A 23,550-nucleotide genomic window follows, 5' to 3' on the forward strand; every position below is an offset into this window, starting at 1 on the left:
CCGGGTGCCGGGGAGTGCACGTTGCTAAAGGAGGGCAGCGGCTGAGCGGACGGACTCTGTGAGCGCCCACCGGGGTTGCGTGGACTGTCGCGATCTCACCCCGCACCCTCTTCCTCTCGCAAGCTCCCCGAGGTGCGGGCGAACAGGGGGCGCGAGAGTCCCCCCTACGGCCCCCCAGGTGAGCGAAGCCGCCGGAAACGCTCCTGGACCCGAACCTGATACCCAGGGTTGAACCCCAGCGCGGAAAAGTGGGGCTGGAGCCATTCACCTGCAAATCACGTTGGGAAGAGACTTTGAGAAGTCTCTAGCTCCGCGCTGCTTCTGTTTGACACTCATGGTGAAGTCCGAATTACAAAAGTCAGGGGAACGTTCTTAAAAAGAAAAACAAAAAAACAAGACACGCGAGGCTTTTTTTTTTTTTAATTGTTTTTATTCCTGTAAACGCTTGAGCAAGATAGATTTTGTGTTTGCGAAATGGCACGCTGATTCAGCTCATACATAGTTCGATTCTTTTCTGGGTTGGAATGCGGTTGTCTCAGGGCAGGTTGGGTAGCGTAGACATTTATTCGGCAAATATTTGAGTGCACGCCCGGTGTCCAGCCCTGGGAAGCGTTGGGACGAGCCCGCGGCACACTGGGGCACGCAGCAGTTGGTCACTTTGGGGTCTCACCTCAAGTGGGCGTCTGGTAGCTGCACCCGAAGCCTGTCTTATCTGTGCAGATTTCTCACTCCCAATGCCGCCACCACCTAGGAGTTTCTTTCTATGATTTTGTTCCTGATGTTCTTAATCTGAACGGGGAGAAATCGGGAAAACTGCATCCAACTCAAAGCAGTGTGCAGTGGTCAAGCTGGCAGCGAGGTGATAAAGCTCAGTCGAAGTATCATCGCCGAGCAGAGAAAACTGGCTCAGAGCTCGTCTCACCCATGGCCAAATAGCAGTTTCAGCTTTTTTCACGCTACTTTCACAGTTAGGTAAACAAGAGACAGGCTTTCCTTCTGCATTTACTGACGTTCTCCCTAGATGGCATAAAAAGACAAGAAGGTACTTACTCCTTCTTGTCAATGTATCAATTTTTAAGGGGGTGTCCACAGTGATAAAAGGTGTTCACTGAGGGCATGACTGACCTCCAACTGCCAAGAAATAGGAAATCTCAAAAACTGGTGTGTTTAAAGACAGTGTTTCGTTTTTGGCAAGGTACACAATAAATGACAAGCTTATTCATTTAACTCATAGTGTCTCTTGCTTATATACGTAGCACTTTATAATTTGCAAAGTTTGTAAATGTGCTTATCTAATAAGTCACCAAAGTAACCCGTTGAGACAGGTGATGACAATGATCTTATTTGCATGCTTTGTACCCACACTGCCCTAAGTCCTTTACATATATTATCTCATTTATTTTCAGTTCCGTTATACAGATAAAAAATCTGAGACTTAGAGAATCTTCTTTTCTACAGAACTAACAACTAATGGAACAAGAATTCAACATAGTGAGTCCTTTCTAGTTCCAAATAGTGGCTTTTTCTATTACAATTTGTCTAATTATGTCAACATTGAATACATGATGTTTATTAAACTAACTAAAATAGTTTATTCCTAGGAACATAGAAGTACAAATTAAATATAATAGCTTTATTGCCCTTTCTTTTGCTGCCCAGGAAAGGTATATTTTTCAGTTTCCTTTATTAATTAATTAGTACTATTTGGTATAATAGTTTATTATTCTCTTCCTATTAAATAAATATGGTTATCACACTAAAGATTTTCCAAGCCTTGGGGATTCCACTGGAAGACATCTAATAATTTTTAGAATAAGATATATACAGAGTTTTCTTATGAAGATGAAAATGGTTTAAAGAATAGAAATTAAAGAAATATCCAAAAAACAACAGAGAATGTTTAAGGATTTCATTAATTAAACATAGATTGGTTGAGAAACTAACATATGTAAAAACTTTGCTGGGTATACCTAGAAGGACAAGATGCAGTATCTGACCTTAAAAAGTATGCAGGTTAAAGAATGACAAATGAGAAAAATACTTATTTAAAAAAAAAAAACAGAAAATAAACATTGGTATTGCAATCTGATAGTCTTTCTAATAAACCAGGAGATAATGGTAATACAGAGAAAAAAATACTTCATTCAGGATAGAGTAAGGGAAGGCTTCCAGGATACTTGACATGTATCTTGAAAAATAATTCAGAGCTTTTAGGGTAAGGTAAGTACACTTATTACATGTGTACTTACATGTAGGAGGAACTATATTTGCAAAGGCATGAGATTGCTCGCCGCATTTGGACAACTGCAAGTAAACTGGCATACCTGAAGTGCAGGATACATAAAAAGATTGGCAAAATGAGATTAGAGTACAGGCAGAGGCAAATTCAGCATTGAGCAGGGCAGCGGGCACATTTTCATGGCCTTATGTGGCATGCTTTGGAATTTAAACCATATCCTGAAGAAAATGGGGCACACATAAAGATTTAAGATAAGACATAGAGTGATCTGTACCTCGTAAGAGTAAATCTGGAGCAATGTAAAGGCAGTGAAACCAGAGGCAAGATACCAAGAGATTACTAAGGAAATCTGGGAGAGAAACAATGAGGGCTTGAATTTCAGACAGGAGACAAAGGGAGAAGGAAAGTTTAAGAGACGGACAAAAGAATTAGTAGAATACATATGAGAAGCTAAGGAAGAGGGTCAAGGATAGAATATGATTCCCAGGATAGGATAACTTGACTGGTAATAGAGGAAGTACGGACTTCAAGAAGACAAATAGGTTTGACGAAACATCAAGTTTTGAGGAGCCTTTCAGAGAGATCCTAAACTCCATTGGAAACACAAATGTGTTACTTAAATCTGGATAAGGGGATCATCAGTAGGGTTTCCAGGCAGGAATTCCTACCCGTTCTCAGGAATTTTTTTCGCTTTCCTATTCCCGAATCCCAAGAAAAGTTGGTCAGGAAATCAGGAAAATCAGCTCCTTGAACCCAGGTGGTTGGTAGTATTAGTATTGGCCGTTACTTTGTGGAAACGATTCATTGTGGAGAACAGAAAACAGTTTATATCTCAGGATTTGGGAACAGGAAGGCGAAAAAAATTCCTGAGAAAGGGCAGGAATTCCCACCTGGAAATCCTAATCATCAGCATGTTGGTGGTAGTTGAAGCTACAAATATAGATGATAAGGTCCAGAGATCCTGTGTTCAGAATGAGAAGAGGGTCAACTACGGGTCCCTTCCTGCCTATCCTCCAATTAAGGGATGGATGGATGGAAGAAAAGGAATCTGAATAGAACTGGTCATTAAAAATTAATCATGCCCTAATAATTTCTAATTAAAATTTTCAATTTTGTACATACACTAATGCTCTTAATAAATTTTGGCCTTAAATATTAACTTTTCAGAAAATTATAACATCTGTTGATGCTCTGGGATAATTGAATAAATGATGTCCAATGTAAGACTGTGATTGGCTTGTACCATTTCATGTACATGAAATACACTTAAATTTACTCAATGATTCAATTTTACTTTTGTGAAGGTGAGCATAAAAACAAATAAAAACAAATGGAAGTTTATACTGCTTTTTAATGAAACACCTCTAATGCTAGAAAAAGATGAATGCACAGTAATAAAATAGAATATAAATGTGTTTTGGCAATGATAGTTAAGGAAACAGGTGTGTGACCTGAATAGCTATAGGTGGTCTGTTTTCTGGTTGAGAATTGATTTGTGCATTTGACCGGAAAGGAAGGTATTAACTCTTTCAAGTCGCAGATGAAATTATTCTTTCATTCAATAGACATTGTTTGGGCACCCACTCCAGGCTATGCAATATTCTGAGTAGATAAAAACAATAAAAGTTTGTCCTTGAGGAGATGCATATGAAACAGACATGAGAAAAATAAGAAACTGGGGTAATATATGCTCTTGTGGTAATAGAGACAAAATTCACAAAATATTCCATACCTGTTTTGGAAGTGGGCAGTCTATCTTTTGTACTACAGTTATAGCTAAAATTATATTTCAACAGAGTGAAGAATCTTTTCGGGTCAAATGGAAGGACCAGTTTTACAAATATGTATGGGAAAACTGTCAAATCACAAACACAGCTAATAAAAGGAGTACGCATCTAATAAAAGGAGTAAGATAAAAGCAACAAAATTTTGAAAGTTGAGATGACTATTTATATCTTACGAGGCAATAATCCTCCTGGCAACTACAGTTAAATTCCTTTCCTCCTTTTGCTTAGCTTTTTCTTTTGCTCCTCTCCAGTTAGAATTTGAGTTCTAGCAGAGAATTGTTCTAGGACCTCACTTTTTACAGATAATAAATAAAAATATATTCAGGTGATCAGCACAAATTGACCAGTAAATGACTATTCCACACTGACACACAGACACACATATACACACAAGAAACACATACACACACCATATAGTCAAAGGATTGTTGTGAATATTAAAAAAAATAATACATGCCAAGCACTGAAAGACTATCTGGTATAGAGTAAATTGTCAATAAATGCCAAGTATTTTATTGTTATAATTTCTTTATTAGTGAGCTCACTTTTAACCATAAAACTATAGAAACAAATCATAAATTAGTAAATACTTCTGTGCATTTATTTATTGGGTTTTACATAATTTAGAATTTGTATTTCTAAATTATTTGCCTTGAAATAACCAGACTAAAGAAACTTTCAAATATGTGTCAGAGTGTTTTATTAAGATCTCAAAGATTTCATAATCTTGATAAGGTTGACCCCACAATAAGAAGCTACTTTCCTTCTGTTCCTATTCAATCTGTGACCATTCATTACTGATTAATTACTGTTCTGTTCTTTAATTTTTTCATTTTCTGAGAAATTTGGAGGAACTAAATTTGAGTTGGTTGTGAAGCACAGGGAGTAAGAAACAGTAGAAGCTATACTGTAATCTGTGTGCTCAAAATGTCACGAGAAAAGTCTTGTATTAATTCAAGATATAAAATGTATGTGATAATCATTACAGTCTTCTAGAGAAGCAAGAATTTAGCCTAGAAGAGGATGTTTGTGTTTTATTGTTAACAGAAATGCAAACTATGTGAACTTTTTGTGGGAATGGATAAAATCTAGGAATGGTGTTCATAAGTGGATAAAGCAATAAATAGAGCTTTTTATTCCCTGTAGTTTTCATAGTTTTTTGCACTTACAGTGAATTTGTTAGATACATTTTCTGCCAGTCAACAAAATTTATTGAGTGCCTATTCTATATTAAGACTATACTATGACACTTTTTTCTGAGTGCATTAATTGACTAGGAATTTAACCAATGTCTCACTTAAGAGATAAGAATTCTACTGCTGTAAAAACTGTAAAAACTGACACCATTTCAACAATAATGCTCAAAAAAATTAACTTAAATCAAGGAAGAGTTTTTATTGAACAAATTATAATAGTCAAATAACACCAGTGGGGAAAATAAAGATATGTCTTTATTAACTACTTGCTATTACTTTGGTCTGCAGCAATAATTAACAAATTTGTTCTCAGGACACATTTACACCAGTAAAAGTTATTAAAGTCCCCAAAGATCATTTGGTTATGTGAATTATTTTATTAGTATTTCTAATATTAGAAAATAAAACTAATAGAATTTAGAAATAGCTATTTATTCATTTAAAATATAATAAATTTGTTATATAACATAAATTACATATTTTATGAAGAAAACACTATATTTTCAAAATACAAAGTTCAGTGGAAAGAGTGGCATTATTTTACACTATAGAAATCTCTTTAATGTCTGGCTCAGTAGAATTCATGTGGATTCTCGTCTGCTTCTACGTTCAATCTGTTGCAATACAATATTTTGATTGAAATAGATAAAGAAAATCCAACTTCACATAGATATGTAGTTGAGAAAGGAAGGAGCACTTCAATAGTCTTTTTATATAATTGTGGAATTCTTTTACATTACACCAAAACTCAATAAGCAGTAGTTTCTTCAAGGTTAGTTGCAATGTGGAACCTAAAACTATATCAATAAACTTTTTTCACTCTGTGATATTGAAAAATCCATTAGTCTATCTTACATCTTTAATGGACATTACTGATGCATGATTTTGTGACTTTATTCATTGGTCATTAAGTGATATAGATTGTCCAAAAGTTGACATTTTTTGTTTTATTTTATGGTATCCCCATTTACATTTGTCAATAACCACCAATGTCATCAAAAAAAATGGTTAAGTACTAGAACACTATGAAGCTCACAGATACAAATTTTACAAAATTATAATTTTTGCTTGAATTTTATCACTGGTAAAAATCCTGTCAGTTGTTTTCCTTAAAGTTACAAGCACTCTTCACTGACTTTTGAGTAAACGTCTGCCATATATCTAAATACGAATAATTATAACTTGCTTGTCAAGGTTTTCTCTCAGGGAAAAGTGGTGTTCTATGAAAAAGGAGCTACTTTACCACTCAGTCTGATACTTCTTCAGGCAATCATTGCACTTCATTATGCAGCGGAAGTGTGGCATGTATACTTTCCAATTCAACTCACAGGATATTTTTTTTTAATGTGTACCCAAAGGTTGGGATTTAACAAAATTAATACTTCTTACTGCTTAATCAGGGATATCCTTAAGTGAAACTGGCTTTTTTTTTTCTCTGTGACTGTGCCGGTGAAGACCACCATGACGATTAGTAGTAGATTTTGGTGCCATTGTTGTGAGTCATGCTAAAATTCCAGCATTAACCCACAATTGCTTCTGCACCACCTCTGCAGTGTAAACACAGTGAAAAAGGCAAATCATGTGTATTTATATGAAAACAGTTGCAGCCTCACAGACTTCCTTGATAGGGTCTCAGGGACCCCCATGGGTGGAGGACCACATTTTGAAAATCATTAGTCTTTGGGTTAGGTCTCTAATTTTACTATTGCGTAACTAACACATTGTTGTTACACAGCAAGTATTCACTCTCGGATATTCTTCTCTCTGCCTGATTTAAGAATAAATTAGGTATTACACTATGTTGAACAAATATATCCTATGGATCTTATTACAGTTAAAGGTATAGATTGAGAAAATGTTTTCATTCCTATTTAAATGATCAGATATCTAAAATTTCCATGAATTTTCATGCTATCTGCCGTTAAAAATAAGAGCATTGTATTAAATTAACCCACATAACCAGAATATCTTTGGGGTCCCTAGTACTTGAACACTGTAAATGGGTCCTGAGAACAAGTTTGTTAACTATTGCTACAGCCAAAAGTAGTAGTAAATAGTTAAAAGCGTGTTTACTTTGCTCACTTGATATTATTTGACTATACCTTACAATTTTGTTCAATAAATTAACCAGACTGTTCTAGAATATTAACAAACAAAATATTTTAAAAACAAAGATAATTCTAAATTCGATAACAGGAAAAAATAATTTAACATCTAATATAGTGTATTGGATCTAAATTTAAGTATCATGCTATTATTATAAATCTGTTACATTTTCCTGGATTTCCTATTAAGCTATGAAATATGTAATTATATCTAAGAAGTAAACAAAAATATGTATATGGTAGGGTTAGAGTTTTTCAACTTTCATGTTTTTTTCCCATTAACATGGACATCTAGAAATAACTTTATTATATTGATGACAAGTTTACATTTGAAACAAAATTTACAGTCAAGAGTCTACATTATAGACCAAATCATTACTAATAGGACAGTATTAGAACCTGTCCTATTCTGTGTGGATAAAGCCAAAAGTTCTATGTTGTTTGTAGTCAACATCACATTTTTACATGTCCCTCTAAAGTAAATAACATGAAAATAAAACCTATATAAAAATAAACCAATAAGAACCCCTTTGTTTACAGTTATTTTTATATAATTTAGTTGGAGGAGGGGGAGAACAAGTTAGAACCAAACAGGAGTGTGTGTGTGTGTGTGTGTGTGTGTGTGTGTGTGTGTGTCTATGAAAATATGGAGTCTCTCTGCAACAAGAAAACTTCTTATTTTTATAATTAAGCTCCTGGTTTCATTCATCAAAATTAGGACCTAAAGAAATAAATGTTAAGATAAGAATACTATTTAAAATCATATAGTATGGATGAGCTCTAGGAAGTCCAGCAGCCCCTAAAATTATCTGCAAAATATATTGTATTTATGGACTTTTTTTTCTAAGGAGAGTTTTCAAAGGTTTTATCATGGAGTTCAAGACACCAAAAAGCTAATAACCACTGACTCTGCATTTCGGTTAGGGTGAAATAAATCTACACAATATGAACTGGGTAAATCATGTAATGCCCCAGGTCCGTATATGATAACTAAGGTGGACTAAATTGAGCTATGAAACATAAATATATAACTATGCCTTAATAATAAATGGGAAGCTTTGTTCATCAATTTTTCTAAGATCTCCTTAAACAGGATATTTGTTCTCTATTAAAATAATAAGGCTTATTATGAAATGTTCATTCAAAAGTATCTGTATCTAAATCTGAACAAAGCGGGGCAGCCAGAAAGCTCAGTTGATTAGAGAGCGAGCTCTCAACAACAGGGTTGCCAGTTCAATTCCCACGTGGGATTGTGGGCTGCGCCTCCTTCAACTAAAGATTGAAAATGGCCACTGGACTTGGAGCTGAGCTGTGCCCTCACAACTAGATTGAAGGACAACGACTTGGAGCTGATGGGCCTTGGAGAAACACATTGTTCCCCAATATTCCCAAATAAAATTTTTTTAAAAATACAGAAAATACTTTAAAAAAATAAAATAAAATCTGCACAAAATGGGCATGAATCACTTATGAAAATATTTAACTGGTAAATAAATATGGGAGACTTTGTTACCAGTTATATAGTATCAACAGATAGTTAAATAGGTTTATTATCATATCTAAATTTCTCAACAGTCTTTATGAAGTGTGGCTCATAGCTCAAAACAACACTTCTACTTCTCAGTAGTTTTGTTGCTTTAAAGCATCTCTACAAGGTGATAATCCGTCATGCTCCAATGTCATTTAGAGACTGACGACATTCTTGGCTACCAGTCTTGTTTCACAAAGTTATGAATTTGTATTGCCATAACAGGTGTTTATTTTTCTTCTTATTAGAATTCTTAATTTTGAAAGGAAAGAAAAAATACAAATCTCATTTTGTGCCTTTATCATGCCATCACAAACATATTCATACATAAACACATTCAATTTATTCGATACTGCATCTTTTTTTATTGCTATATTAAAATATTCTTCTCCAACAAATTTTTATACTGATAAAGCTTTTCCATTCCCAAACTCAGAAACATTGTTATATTTCCAAATTTTAAAAATATAGAAATACCCATAAGATGGTGCTGTATCTTTAATTTAATTTGGTCAGATACTGGAATGTTAAAATACACCTATTACAAGTGTGGTTTTAAATCTAGGTTAGAGCTCACTCTTTAATATGTCTTATGTTGTAGAGATGTCAATATAAATGTAATCAGAATGTTTACATAACTTGTTTTTCATATATCACACAATTGCTAAGTATCTTTGTCCCAGATTTAGTTGTCAACTACAGGTGAAGAAAATAATTGAAATTTTTATTTCAGCTGACATTTTTTGAAAAATAGCCACTTTGCACAGATTAAACAAATGAAGCAGTTGAATTAAACACAGTATCAACTTCCACCAAGGTCAATAATAGTCTTTAGAAGTCCTTTGAAACATCCAATTTGATGGAAATTATAAATGGCATTGCATGCAAGCACTTCCTTTTAAAAGTTGAAGAACTGTAGAGGCATTAACTGAATAATTTTCTATACCTAGTAAGATAATTTACCCCGTGAGGGAAAGGTAATTTAACACATGCCAATTGTATAATGTAGTTCTAATGTAGGGCAATGAAGTCAGGAGATAAAATATTTCATGTGCCATTTAATTATCACTCATAAACAGATTTAATTAATATAATGCTTAAAATTGCTTATAGAATCCTTTATTTTCAAGATGAACAATCTTAGGACAAAAAAATAAAACCCATGTAAAGGAGGTGACAAGGAAAAATGTGTTCATGAAAGAAAATATTTGGAGTTAGAAAGGGCAAGAATATCTATTTAGGTGTAGCCCAGGCAGAAACCAAGTGCTCATCACATAACCACATGAAAATCTCAAAATATTTACTGATATCATTCGAGGCATCTTTAATTCTACAGATTTGCTTTTCCATCAATTGTTCAAACTTTTTTCTCCCTTTGAACAGTGCCATCTTCTGAATGACACCATCATTACACCTCTTACTCCAAGATGATGCTACAATTTTGCAGAAAACTTTGAATACATTCGTGGTGATTATGAAGTACTAGTAAACAGAATCCTATACAGTACTATACTGCAAAATAGCAAAACCTAGTGAACAGTTATTATTAAGAGTGTATACATTTAGGCTAACTTTTGTGTCAGCAAAATGTCAAAATATACTGGTACTCTAAAACAATCATAAAAAAATTCTAAGAAATATGTGATACCAGATTTGTGAGGGCATTTTACTTTCTCAAAAATTTCTCAGGATTTAACTTTCTTAATATTTTCTTAACATGCACTTTCCTTTCTCATATTGAACTTGAAAGGCTAACTAACATTGGGATTTAGGGAAAGAAACTAATACAGCAAAACTTATATTTGTATGGTTTAGAATAAAAAATTAAAATGAAGAAACTAAAATCAAGTAACGCTGACAACTATTTTCACTAAGATGATCCAGCCTTCAGTGAACTATCTTACCTTTCGCCTGAGCACAGTGTCGGTTACGCAATGCTACATGATAAACATTTTTGTCAATGGTACCTTCTCACAGACTGCTTTCTATTGACAACACTGTTGTTTTCAGTGAGGAAAAGTAGTATCATGATGTATAAGAAATAGCTAATGAGCATTAAAAAGATCAAGAAGATAAATATTACCTATAAGTTTTGTCTGTAAATTCATTTTAAAAATAGGACCAACAGCATCTGTTGGAAATATAATACCTTATCAGGTGCCTTGGAAGAAATCAAAGATTAAAGTCTCTATTTTAAAAGGTTAAAGGTACCACACAGCAGGGGCTGTGTGCAGGAAATCTTTGGATATCAGTCAAAAGACCATGAAGAATCCTAAGAGGCAACTGACAGGGTTTTACTATGGAAATCCCCACAGCTTAATTAATTCATTGGATATTTATTAACAATTCACTATGAGCCAGGCACTGTAATAAGTGGAGTGGACAGAATGATGAGCAAAACTAAACACAATTTCTCCCCTATGGAACATAAAGTATATGGTAAAGATAGACATTAATTCAAAAACCACCACTTAAATATATAATTACAAACTGAAGTAATTGTTTAAAGTACCAGTGCTGGGTATAGTAAGAGGTATAATGTAGTCTGTCAGACAGATTAGGGAAGCAAGAGGTACTTGAGCAAAAATCCTAAGGATAAGGTGAGTTAAAAGAGGCTTTTGTAATATGTCTGGGATTTGCCTCAAAATTATCTGGGATGGAGGTGGGTGGATGGTGCTTTAAATGAAATAAAATCAGGAATGTACTGTAAATATAAATGTATTTGATAATTTCAATAATAAATGAGTTTTTATTGGGGTGACATTGATTAATAAAATTATATAGATTTCAAGTGGGCTTTTCTATAACACATCATCTGTACATTGCATTGTGTGCTCACCACCCAGAGTTAGTTCTCCTTCCATCACTATATATTTAGCTCCCTTTTCCCTTTTCTACCTCCCCTTTTCCCCCTTTTCCTTTGGTAACCACTGAGCTGTTTTCTATGTCTATGTATTTTTGTTTGTTTATCTTGTTCATTTGTTGCTTTCAGTTTTATATGCCACATATAAGTGAAGTCACATGGTTCTTGACTTTTTCTGTCTGACTTATTTCGCTTAGCATGATACTCTCAAGATCCATCCATGTTGTCATAATGGCAATATTTCATCTTTTTATGGCCTAGTAATATTCCATTACATATATTAACACAAAATAGATCAAAGACCAAAATATAAGACCTGAAACAATACATTGGATAGAAGTACCTCATCTTCTTTATCTGATGAATGAAACTTCTGTTGTTTACATGTCTTGACCACCGTGAATGATGCTGCAATGAATGTAGGGGTACATATATCTTTATGAATAAATGTTTTCAGATATTTTGTGTAGATACCCAGAAGAGGGAATGCTGAATTGTATGGTAATTCTGTTTTTAATTTTTTGAGGAATCTCCATAATGTTTTCCATAGTGTCTGTACCAGTTTACATTCCCACCAACAGTGTATGAAGGTTCCTTTTACTCCACAACCTCTCCAACACCTGTTATTACTTGTCTTGTTGATGATAGCCATTCTAACAGGTGTGAGGTAATATCTCATTGTAGTTTTGATGTGCATTTCCCTAATAAACTATTGAAGTTGAGCATCTTTTTATTTATCTATTGATCATTTGTATATTTTCTTGGGAGAAGAAGTGTCTCTTCAGGTCCTCTGCCCATTTTTTAGTTGGATTGTTTGTTTTTTGTTGTTGAGATGTATGAGTTCCTTATATATTTTGGATATTAGCTCCTTATCAGAGGTATTGTTTGCAAATATCTTCTCCCATTTGTTTGGTTGTCTCTCTGTTTTATTGATGGTTTCTTTTGCTGTGCAGAAGCTTTTTAGTTTGATGTAGTCCATTCATTTAATTTTGCTTTTACTTCCCTTGCCTTTGAGGTCAAATTCATAAAATCCTCCTAAGACCAAGGTCCATAGTTTAGTACCTATGTTTTCTTTTATCCAATTTGTCGTTTCAGGTTTTATTTAGGTCTTTGATCCATTTTGAGTTAATTTTGGTGTATGGTGAGAGATAACAATCTAGTTTCATTCTTTTGCATATGGATTTCCAATTTTCCCAGCACCATTTATTGAAGAGGCTGTCTTTTCTCCTTTGTATGGTTTTGGCTCCTTTGCTGAAAATTATTTGTGTATATATACACACACACACACACACACACACACACACACATGGGTTTATTTTTGGGTTCTCAATTATGTTCCATTGGTCTGTGTGTCTTTTTTTTTTTTATCACAGCGTTTTTCAGATTTCATTATTTGATCATACCCAAAAGAGAATTTCTTACCCTTTAACTTTTTGCAAGGTAAAAAGCTAGCTTATCAATAATATTTAATATACACTTCTTATTTTATCTCATTTTCAAATCTTAGTATTACCATGTTTTATATGTTCTCCTGAAACAGTGATGCATATGTAATTTTAAAGTTACTCTCAGTTTACTAAAATATTCCCTGCTAGGCACCTCTGGGAATTGATATTTTTCTTTTTTCAATTTTTAGTTTCAGGTGTACAAAACAACATAGAAATAAGACATTTACACCCCTCACAAAGCGGTAACCCCAACAAGTCTACTACCCACCTGACACTGTACATGGCTATTATAATACCATTGACTACACATTTTATACTGTACCTTACAGAATATATACATATATTTTTAATTTTATATTTAATTTTATATTTTAATTTTATATTTTTAATTTAATTTTATATTTGACATTCAATATTGTTTTATATTAGTTTCAGGGTACAGCATAAGCATAAATGCCTAACCACTACGCTATGTGTCTTTTTTTCTGCCAATACCATCCATGCTGTTTTGATTATTATTGCTTTGTAGTATAATTTGAAATCAGGGAGTGTGATACCTTCAGCTTTGTTCTTTCTTCTCAAGATGACTGTGGCTATTCAGGGCTTAATAAATGCTTTGTTTTATATATACATGTCATTTCAGGCAGAAGTTGGGACATAGTTGAAGGCCCTGCTGTGAGGAATTTGGTTGGTTCTAAGTCCCTGAAAGAAGGACAGAGTGGCTGGAATGCAGAGAACCAAAGCCAGATAGAATAAGGCCCTGTAGAGGTTTTGGTCTTTATCCTGAGAGCAATGGAAGGTGTTAGGCATCAGAGTTATAGTCATCGTATGTTTTATTTTTTTTGTAATAAAAATCACTTAGGTTATACTGTAGAGATTAGAAGATGGCAAGACAAAAATAGGTGAAAGCAATGGAAATGGAGGAAAGGAAGCCATTGGAAAGAAATATAGGAGATATAATTGAAATAACTTGATGACGAAATGGATATTAGGCAAAAATGAGAGGAAGGTGTTAAGAAGGGCTCCTAAAATTTTTAGTTTTTGCAACACTAGGCTTAGGATATTATTTTAATTTAAAAACTTTGTTGCCCGGCCCGGTGGCTCATGCGGTTAGAGCTCCATGCTCCTAACTCCAAAGACTGCCAGTTTGATTCCCACATGGGCCAGTAGGCTCTCAACCACAAGGTTGCCATTTCAACTCCTGGAGTCCTGCAAGGGATGATGGGCTCGCCCCCTGAAACTAAAATTGAACAGGGCACCTTGAGCTGAGCTGCCTCCCAGATGGCTCAAGTTGGTTGAAGCGCATCTTCTCAACCACAAAGTTGCCGGTTCGACTCCTGCAAGGGATGGTGGGCTGTGCCCCCCTGCAACTAGTAACGGCAACTGGACCTGGAGCTGAGCTGCGCCCTCCACAACTAAGACTGAAAATTCAACAACTTGAAGCTGAATGGCACCCTCCACAACTAAGATTGACTTGGAAAAAAGTCCTGGAAGTACACACTGTTCCCCAATAATAAAGTCCTATGCCCCTTCCCCAATTAAAAAAAAAAAAACTTATTAAAAAAAAATTTGTTTTTACTAAATTTTCAAAATAACTTCTTAGTATTGCTATGTTTCTCATACCATGGAATCTTGAGCAATTCAGTCCTGTTTTGTATCTTTTAAAAGAACACTTAGGTCCCCAGGAGAGTGCTAAATTCTTCCCATTTAGCTTCTATTTCATCCAGAGTGTGGGGAGTTTACAATTAGGTAAGCTTGTGTAAGTAGAGTAAAACCAGCTTTAATACCTTGGATCCTGTCAAAAATTCCAGGATATTAGTTATATTTGTATTCCATGTTTATTTCCCTCTATTATCTTACAGAGTTTCCAAGTCAAAAATTGCAAGCATATGTTCTTTGGACAAATGCAATAGATTTTTAAGATATAAAACAAAGAATTAGTTAGGATAAATATCTATAGCAAAAATAATGAGAAGATAGATATTTTCTTTCCTTTCTTTTAATACTCAGGTTAGTCTATAACTCTTAATATACTAATGACACTGATAGATTTAATTACACTCTTAACACATATCAACTGGAGGCCAGAAATCAACTGAAGGTTCAGGATTAGAAATAGCTTTAAAAGATTTTATCTGAGACAGAAAGAGTTTCACTCAAAACCCTCACTAGAGAATATCTGTCACAGGATGAGGCACTCACCGCAATGAAGGATACGTTAGTAAAATGTATTGCTTCCAGACTGTTGGTCAGTTTCATATTGGTAATGCAATGCTGTTCAAATGTTCCCATTTAATATTTTAACAGGAAACTTTGAGCTGATGTAACCCTTTATTTCCATCACTGAAATTTTTTAGGAAATTATCAGAGAACTTTTGGGCTAATAAGGTAGTCTATGTTATAATAGAAAATAGAACTAGTTAAATAACCTCTAGTCTTTGAATATCTCTGTGATTTGATGTGAAGAACAAACTGCCTACCTGACCTGAACCCAAACTAACCATAGCCCTGCCATCAATCCTAAGTGAATGAAATGTAAATGTCTTAAAAGTGAGACATCTTGTTTGGCTATATCTTGCTTTATGGTAAATAGAGAAGGAAAAAGGATAAAGCAGAAGGAAAGAAGTCATCCTGCATGCATATTTCAAGCCTCTGCTTGTGTTATGTATTTTCGTATCCTATTGGCCAAAACAAATCATATGATCAAGCCAAAATTCTAAGTAAAGGGATGTGGAAATACATGCTGTATACCATGAAGCCAGAGCCAGTCACACAGCCAAACTAAGCATCAATAGGGTGGAGAAGTGAGGGTGGGGGAAAGTGCATACTTTTTAGCAATAATTTAATCTACCATGTTGGTCTTAACATCTCTTGCCTCAATTTCTTTCTATGTAAAGACCTTCTAAGACTGCTGTGAGAATTCAACAAAGCACTTAGGATGCTTGGCACACAGTGAGTGCCCGACACTACTATTTCTATATGACTCTGCTCATTTAATGGAATCCCCATCTCCAAGCCTCTCATCGACATCCCACATCTTCTCATATCCATTCCTTTTTTCCAAAGAAGCACTTTTCTTTGGCCCAAGAAAAAAAACTTGGCACTTAGATGAGTCTAGTTCTAGGGACCCTATCAACAAATGACTCATTTATAGGAAAGGTCTATCAGGCAAGCTATACAAGTCTCACCGCCCCCCACACACACTTTTATTTTTATTTTAGGCACATCTCCTCATTGAGTTTTCTGACCCAGATGAGATTGCTATCATTCAAAATGGCGATTAATGAAGTACATATCCTTATTGACATTTTCTAAATTCTCTGTTATGAATGTGTTTCCTTTTTGAAATAAGGCAAAAGGAATTATAATAAAGACCATTTATCTTAAGTGAGACACCGCTGTGAAGTTTTCTCCAACTTCCCCTCCCTCTGTAATTGTCAATATATATCTATATATATATAAAATATATATATATTTTTTTTCCTGAATCTTTCTTATTGCAACAACTGTATTGTTTGTGACATGTTTTCATTACTGTTTCCCAAAGTGATACCTTCTAGGAAATGGTTTCTTATCATTGTCTCTTTTCTAACATTGTATATAACACAAGGTAGATAACCTATAATATTTATTAGGGAGAGGACAGAAAGGGAACATAGCAAAAGATTATTGGATTTCACTTTTTCACCACTTTTAAAAGTGATGTTCACTAAAAGATGCAGTTTGCCATTTGTAAATTATACCTCAATAAAGTTGATTTATAAAAAAAAGAAAAAAATAAAGGTTTCCTAAAGGCAAAGGATAAGTGCTCATTAGAATATTACCCTGTTACTGGAAGATAATTATATTTATTGTAAAAATATTATTGAGTATAAAATAATATTGCTGAACACTTTTAAAAATGAGCTCTGTCTAGTACTAGAAAATCAGCATTGTATAAACTATGAAGGGTAGTGTAAAAACAGTCTTTTCAACAAATGGTGCCAGAACAACTGGATACCCATACAAAAAAAAAAATATATCAACCATTATCTCATATTAAAGACTAAAATTAACAAAAAATGATGACAGACCTAAGTGATAACTAAATCTATAAAATTTCCAGGAAAAAATATTGAAGATAATTTTTCTGATTTTGGGTTATGTGAAGATTTTTTAAATAAGATGAAAAAACTATGAAACATAAAAAAATGATAACTAGATATTTATCAAACTTAAAATTTTTTTCTCATAAAAAGACACTATTAAGAAAGGGGGGGGAAGCTATTGCAGAGATCCAGTCAAGATGCAGTGTAGGTAAATGCTGTGCTTGCCTCCTCTTTGTAACCAAAATTACAACTAAACTACAGAAAAACCGTCCTTGAGAATCATCTGAAATCTAGCTGAACAGAAATTCTACAACTAAGGACATACAGAATAAGCCAGCTTGAGACTGGGAGGAAGGGCAAAGATGTGGAATGGGATGGTCTTACACCTGCGTGTGACCTTCCAGAGGAATGAGAGGTCCCAGTCCTATATCAGGCTCCCCAGCCCAGGATTCCAGTGCCCGGGAGAGAAGTTTCCATAACTCCTGGCTATAAAAACCAGCAGAGATTGTAGCTGAGTGAGCTGGAGGGCATCTGCAGACACAGACACTCCCCTCAAAGAGCCCATGTATGGACTTACTTGGTAATGGACTTACTCACTCTGAGCTCCAGCTGAGCAGCTCCAAGGATGCCAGGGATGCTCAAGGAGGAACTGAATTGTCTGCAATCAGGGTGAGGGCTGGAGGAGCAGCTTCCTCCAAAACAGAAGTGCTTGCAGAAGCTGTTGTTTCTTTGTTGGGCCCTCCTCCAGCGAGCATGCAGATGCAGGTGGCAGCCATATCTGAGTCTCCATCAACTTGGCTAATACCATTTTTTCACTGTGCCCTGGTGATCTCCTGAGACCCCTCCCCACCCAACTTTCCAGCACAGCTAAACGGATTCCAGTGGCTTTTCCATGAAAAGGGTCTGCCTTGGCTCATACTGGTGACTTTCCTAAAATATCTCAAAGGTTCACAAAATCCAAACAAGTAGCATCTGGCCTTGGCAAGCCCTTCTGACTCAGTACTTCTAGCTGAGCAGCCCCCAGGCCAACAGTAGGAGCAGCCAGCATGGGTTCTGGGGTAGGCCTCTCCAGGCACCTCCAAGCCCAGTGTATTGTTTGTGTCTCATGCCAGGTGCCCCTGGAAAGGGAACATGCAGTAGCTGAACTTGGCCTGTGGGGAGCCCCTCCCGGGAGGCTGGGTAGCGAGCATGCCCAGTGGCCTGCTTTGGACCAATCCAGAGAACCACGTGGCTGCCTCTGTGGGCAACACACCCAAAGGGCAGATTGAGCAGGCACCAGACCCCTGCTCAAGAAAGTCCTGCTCCATAGGTCAGCCTCTGCATGTAATTCCTCCACTGTATTCACAGCCAGTGTGCAGAACCAATCAAATCAAGGGTCAATTGTTCTCATTGATGAAATAGCAACCAAGACTCAACTGCAACAGTAGGGCACACTCAATCCACACAAGGGACACACCTGGAGCACCCAGCTCTGGTGACCAGTAAGACTGTATGATTGGGCCCTACACCTGTTATGTAAGGGCTTTCCTAAGACTGGGAGACATTCCAGTCCAGGAAACAAACACAGGTAGGCAGCCAAATCAGGGAGACAAAGAAACATGTCCCAAATGAAAGCATAAAATAAAGCTCCAGAAAAACAACTAAGTACAGTGGAGAGAAGCAATGAACTAGACGCAGAGTTCAAAACATTGGTTATGAGTATGTTCAATGAACTTAGGGAAAGAGTAGATGAACTCAGTGAGAACTTTAACAAAGATATAGGAAACATAAAAATGGAGATAGAAAACATAAAAAAGAACTAGTCAAAAATGAAGAATACAATAACTGAAATGAAGAATACGTTAGAGGGAATCAAGACTAGATTGGATGAAACAGAGGATCAAACCAGTGAATTAGAAGTTAAAGTAGCAGAAAACATCCAATCAGAATAGCAAAATTTTTTTTAAAAATCCAAAAAAATTAGGACATTTTAAGAGGCCTCTGGGACAACATTAAGCATACCAACATTTGCATCATCGGGGTACCAGAAGGAGAAGGAGAGCAAGAAATTGAAAATCTATTTGAAGGAATAGTGACAAAAAAATTTCCCTAACCTCACGGAGGAGATAGACATACAAGCCCAAGAAGTGCAGGAAGTCCCAAACAAGGTGAACCCAAAGAGGCCCACACCAAGACGCATAATTAAAATGCCAAAGGTTAAAGACAAAGAGAGAATCTTAAAAGCAGCAAGAAAAAAGCAGTTAGTCACCTACAAGAGAGCTCCCCTAAGACTGTCAGCTGATTTCTCAACAGAAACTTTGCAGGCCAGAAGGGATTGGCACTAAATATTTAAAATTATGAAAAGAAATGACCTACAACTAAGATTAGTCTACCCAACAATATTATCATTTAGAGTTGAAGGACAGATAAAGAGCTTCCCAGACCAAAAAACAAAAACAAAACAAAACAAAACAAAACAAACAAACAGAAAACAGCTAAAGGAGTTCATCACCATCAAACCAGTATTACAAGGAGTCTTAGAGGGACTTCTTCAAGATGAAAAAAAAAAAAAATCAGAAATATAAATAACAAAATGGCAATAACTACATATCTATGAACAATTACTTTAAATGTAATGGATTAAATGCTCCAAACAAAAGCCGTAGGGTATCTGAATAGATAAGAAAATAAGACCCATACATATGCTGCCTCTAAAAGACTCACTTTAGATAGAAAGATACACACAGGCTGAAAGTAAAGGGATAGAAGAAGATATTTCATGAAAATAAAAATTGAAAAAAAAAAAGAGCTGGAGTAGCAATACTTATACCAGACGAAATAAATAGACTTTAAAACAAAGGCTATAACAAGAGACAAAGAAGGACCCAGTAATTCCACTTCTGGGCATTTATCTGAAGAAACACAAAACACTACTTCAAAGGAAAATGTGCATCCATATGTTCATTGCAGCATTATTTACAATGGCCAAGATATGGAGGCAACCTGGGTTGCCAATCAATAGATGAATGGATAAAGAACAGGTGGTACATATGTACAATGGAATATTATTCAGCCAAAAAGCAAAGAATGAAATCTTGCCATCTGCAACAACATGGATGAACCTAGAGGGTATTGTGCTGAGTGGAGTAAGTCAGACAGAAAAAGACAAGTGCTATATGATTTCACTTATATATGAAATCCAAAGAACAAAATAAATAAACAAACAAAGCAGAAAGAAACTCATAGATACAGAGAACTTTGAAGGTTGCCAGATGGGAAGGGGGTTGGGAGAATGGTGAAGGGATTAAGAAGTACAAATTGGTGGTTACAAAATAGTCATAGGGATGTGAAGTAAAGCATAGGAAATATAGTCAATAATATTGTAATAACTATGTATGGTGTCAGGTGTACTAGATTTATCGGGGTGATCAGTTTGTAAGTTATATAAATGTCTAATTACTATGTTGTACACCTGAAACTAGTATAATATTTTATGTAAACTGTAAATGAAAAATAGAACAATTGTTTAAAAGCAGAAAAATTACAACTTTCTGAAGGCTCAAATTATAGCATTTTTTAGCAATAAAATATTTTTTTAATTTAAAAATAGTGAGAAGGCAAACTTCAGACTGGAAGAAAATATTTGCAATACATATATCTGACTAAGAACTTGTTTCCAGAATATATAATGAATTCCTACAACTCATTAATAAGAAGTCAAATAACCCAACTTAAAGATAAGCAAAAGATTTAAACATATTTTACAGAAGATACACAAATGGCAAGTGAACATATGAAAAAATGCTCAATTAGGGAAGATGCAGACTAAAAACCACAATGAGATAATCCTATATACCCATTTGAATTGAAATTAAAAGGACTGACAACACCAATTGTTGGTGAGGATGCGGAACAACTGGAATTTAGGCTCTACTTGGGGGAATATAAAATGGTAAATCACCTCGGAAAATTATTTGGCAGTTTGTAATACATTTAGACATATAATTCCCATATGATCTAGCAATTCCACTCCTATGTAGTTATTTACCCAAGAGAAATGAGAAGCCATATCCACACAAAGACTTGTACATCAATGCTCAGATCACCATTATTCATGATAGCCAAAACCTAGGAGCCTTCCAAATGTTCATCAACAGGTGAATGGTTTTTTAAAAATATGGTTAAGTCTATACAATACTCATATAATACTACTCGGCAGTAAAAAAGAGCAAACTACTGATACATGCAACACAAATTAATCTCAAAAATATGATGACGAGTGAAAGAAGCCAGACACGTTAAGTACATATGTATAATTCTATTGATATAAAAGTAGAGAAATTGCAAACTAATCTATCATGAAAGAAGGCAGGTCAGTGGTTGCCTGGAGCCAAGAACAGAGGAAAAGTTGGATTGCAGGGGGACATGGCAAATATTTTGTGGTTATAAAAAGGTTCTGTATTTGACTTGTGGCAGTAGTTCACTGGTGCATACATGTGTCAAAACTCAACAAATTGTATCGTTAATGTAGACGTAGTTCATTATTTGTAAATTATACCTCAATAAAGTTAATTTAAAGAATAGAAGATTTCCAAAGGCATGGAATGAAATGACCTATAAGGAATTAACATTTTATTGGTAGATAATTATATTTATCGCAAAATAGAAAAAAAAAGTAATGTTGCTGAACACTTGTAAAAAATAGTGCTTAAAAAAATCAACAGTGTACAGAAGATGGAGAGTCACATAACCAAATATAAAAATGTTTTTTGACCTTACTCTCTGAGTCTATAAATTGTTACTCCTGATTCACCTCTACTTCCCTCATTTTCTTAGCTGAACAGATTAACAAGGCTTCCCTTTCTCCTTCCCCTCTCTTCTTATCCCATCCCCTCCACATGTTGAAAAAAGGCCTATTATTTTAGGCACTGTGACTTACACAGAAGAATTGATTTTCTTCTTAATTTGAGAAAGAATTTCCAGGTGTAAAATTAAAATACTAAAGGCAGTACATGTAATCCCATTAAAGCAATTGTAAGTACTGACGAGACAATGAATTAAACATTTCATACACAGTATCTAGAATTCAGAGAAAGTACTCCCAAAGTGACAGTAAGGTACAGTGCTTACCAAAGCTCATGAAATTCAGACCTCATTTAGTGCATCTCCGGGGAGACTGTTGCTGGTTTCTAGTTGCTTTTCCCTCACAATTGGCACACTTGAATCTGCAAGTTGATCTTATATTTATTCTTTCTTTCCTACATATGAAGTTTACAAGGAACAGAGTAGAGTTTAAAAGTCCATTTCCAAAATAAACTCAATTTTTTTCTGTAGTCCAATTAAAGGTCACAGTTAAGCTTTTAATACAAGAGCCACTATAAGTTCCAACTAGTTTGATTTTTCAACTTAACTTCAAAGGACAAATATTAAAGAACCATAGTAACTTGAGATTCTTTGGAATTCTAATATATTTTTAAATTAAGTTTATTGGCGTGGCAATTGTTAGTAAAATTACATAGATTTCAGGTGTACAATTCTGTATTGTATCATCTATAAATTCCATTGTGTGTTCACCACCCAGAGTCAGTTCTTCTTCCATCACCATATGTTTGATCCCCTTTACCCTCATTTCCCACCCTCCACCTCCCTTACTCTCTGGTAACCACTAAACTATTGTCTGTGTCTATGAGTTTTTGTTTCTCATTTGTTTGTCTTGTTCTTTTGTTGTTTTTGGTTTATATACCACATATCAGTGAAATCATATGGTTCTCTGCTTTTTCTGTCTGACTTATTTCTCTTAGCATTATTATCTCAAGATCCATCCATGTTGTCACAAATGGTCCTATTTCATCTTTCCTTACCACCGAATAATATTCCATTATGTATATATACCACAACGTCTATATCCATTCATCTATCGAAGGACATTTTGGTTGTTTCTACGTCTTGGCCATCATAAATAAAGCTGCAATGAACATTGGAGCACACATATCTTCAAGTATAAATGTTTTCAGATTTTTGTGGTAGATACCCTGGAGAGGGATTGCTGGGTCATATGGTAATTCTATTCGTAATTTTTTGAGGAACCTCCACACTGCCTTCCATAACGGCTGCACCAGTCCGCATTCCCACCAACAGTGTATGAGGGTTCCTTTTTCTCCACAGCCTCTCCAACACTTGTTACTATTTGCCTTGTTGATGATAGCCATTCTGACTGGGATGATATCTCATTGTAGTTTTTATTTGCTCTTCTCTGATGATTAGTGATGTTGAGCATTTTTTCATATGTTTATTTGCCATTTGTATGTCCTCTTTGG

This window comes from Rhinolophus hipposideros (genome assembly GCF_964194185.1).
Source record: "Rhinolophus hipposideros genome assembly, chromosome: 25".
Taxonomy (NCBI): domain Eukaryota; kingdom Metazoa; phylum Chordata; class Mammalia; order Chiroptera; family Rhinolophidae; genus Rhinolophus; species Rhinolophus hipposideros.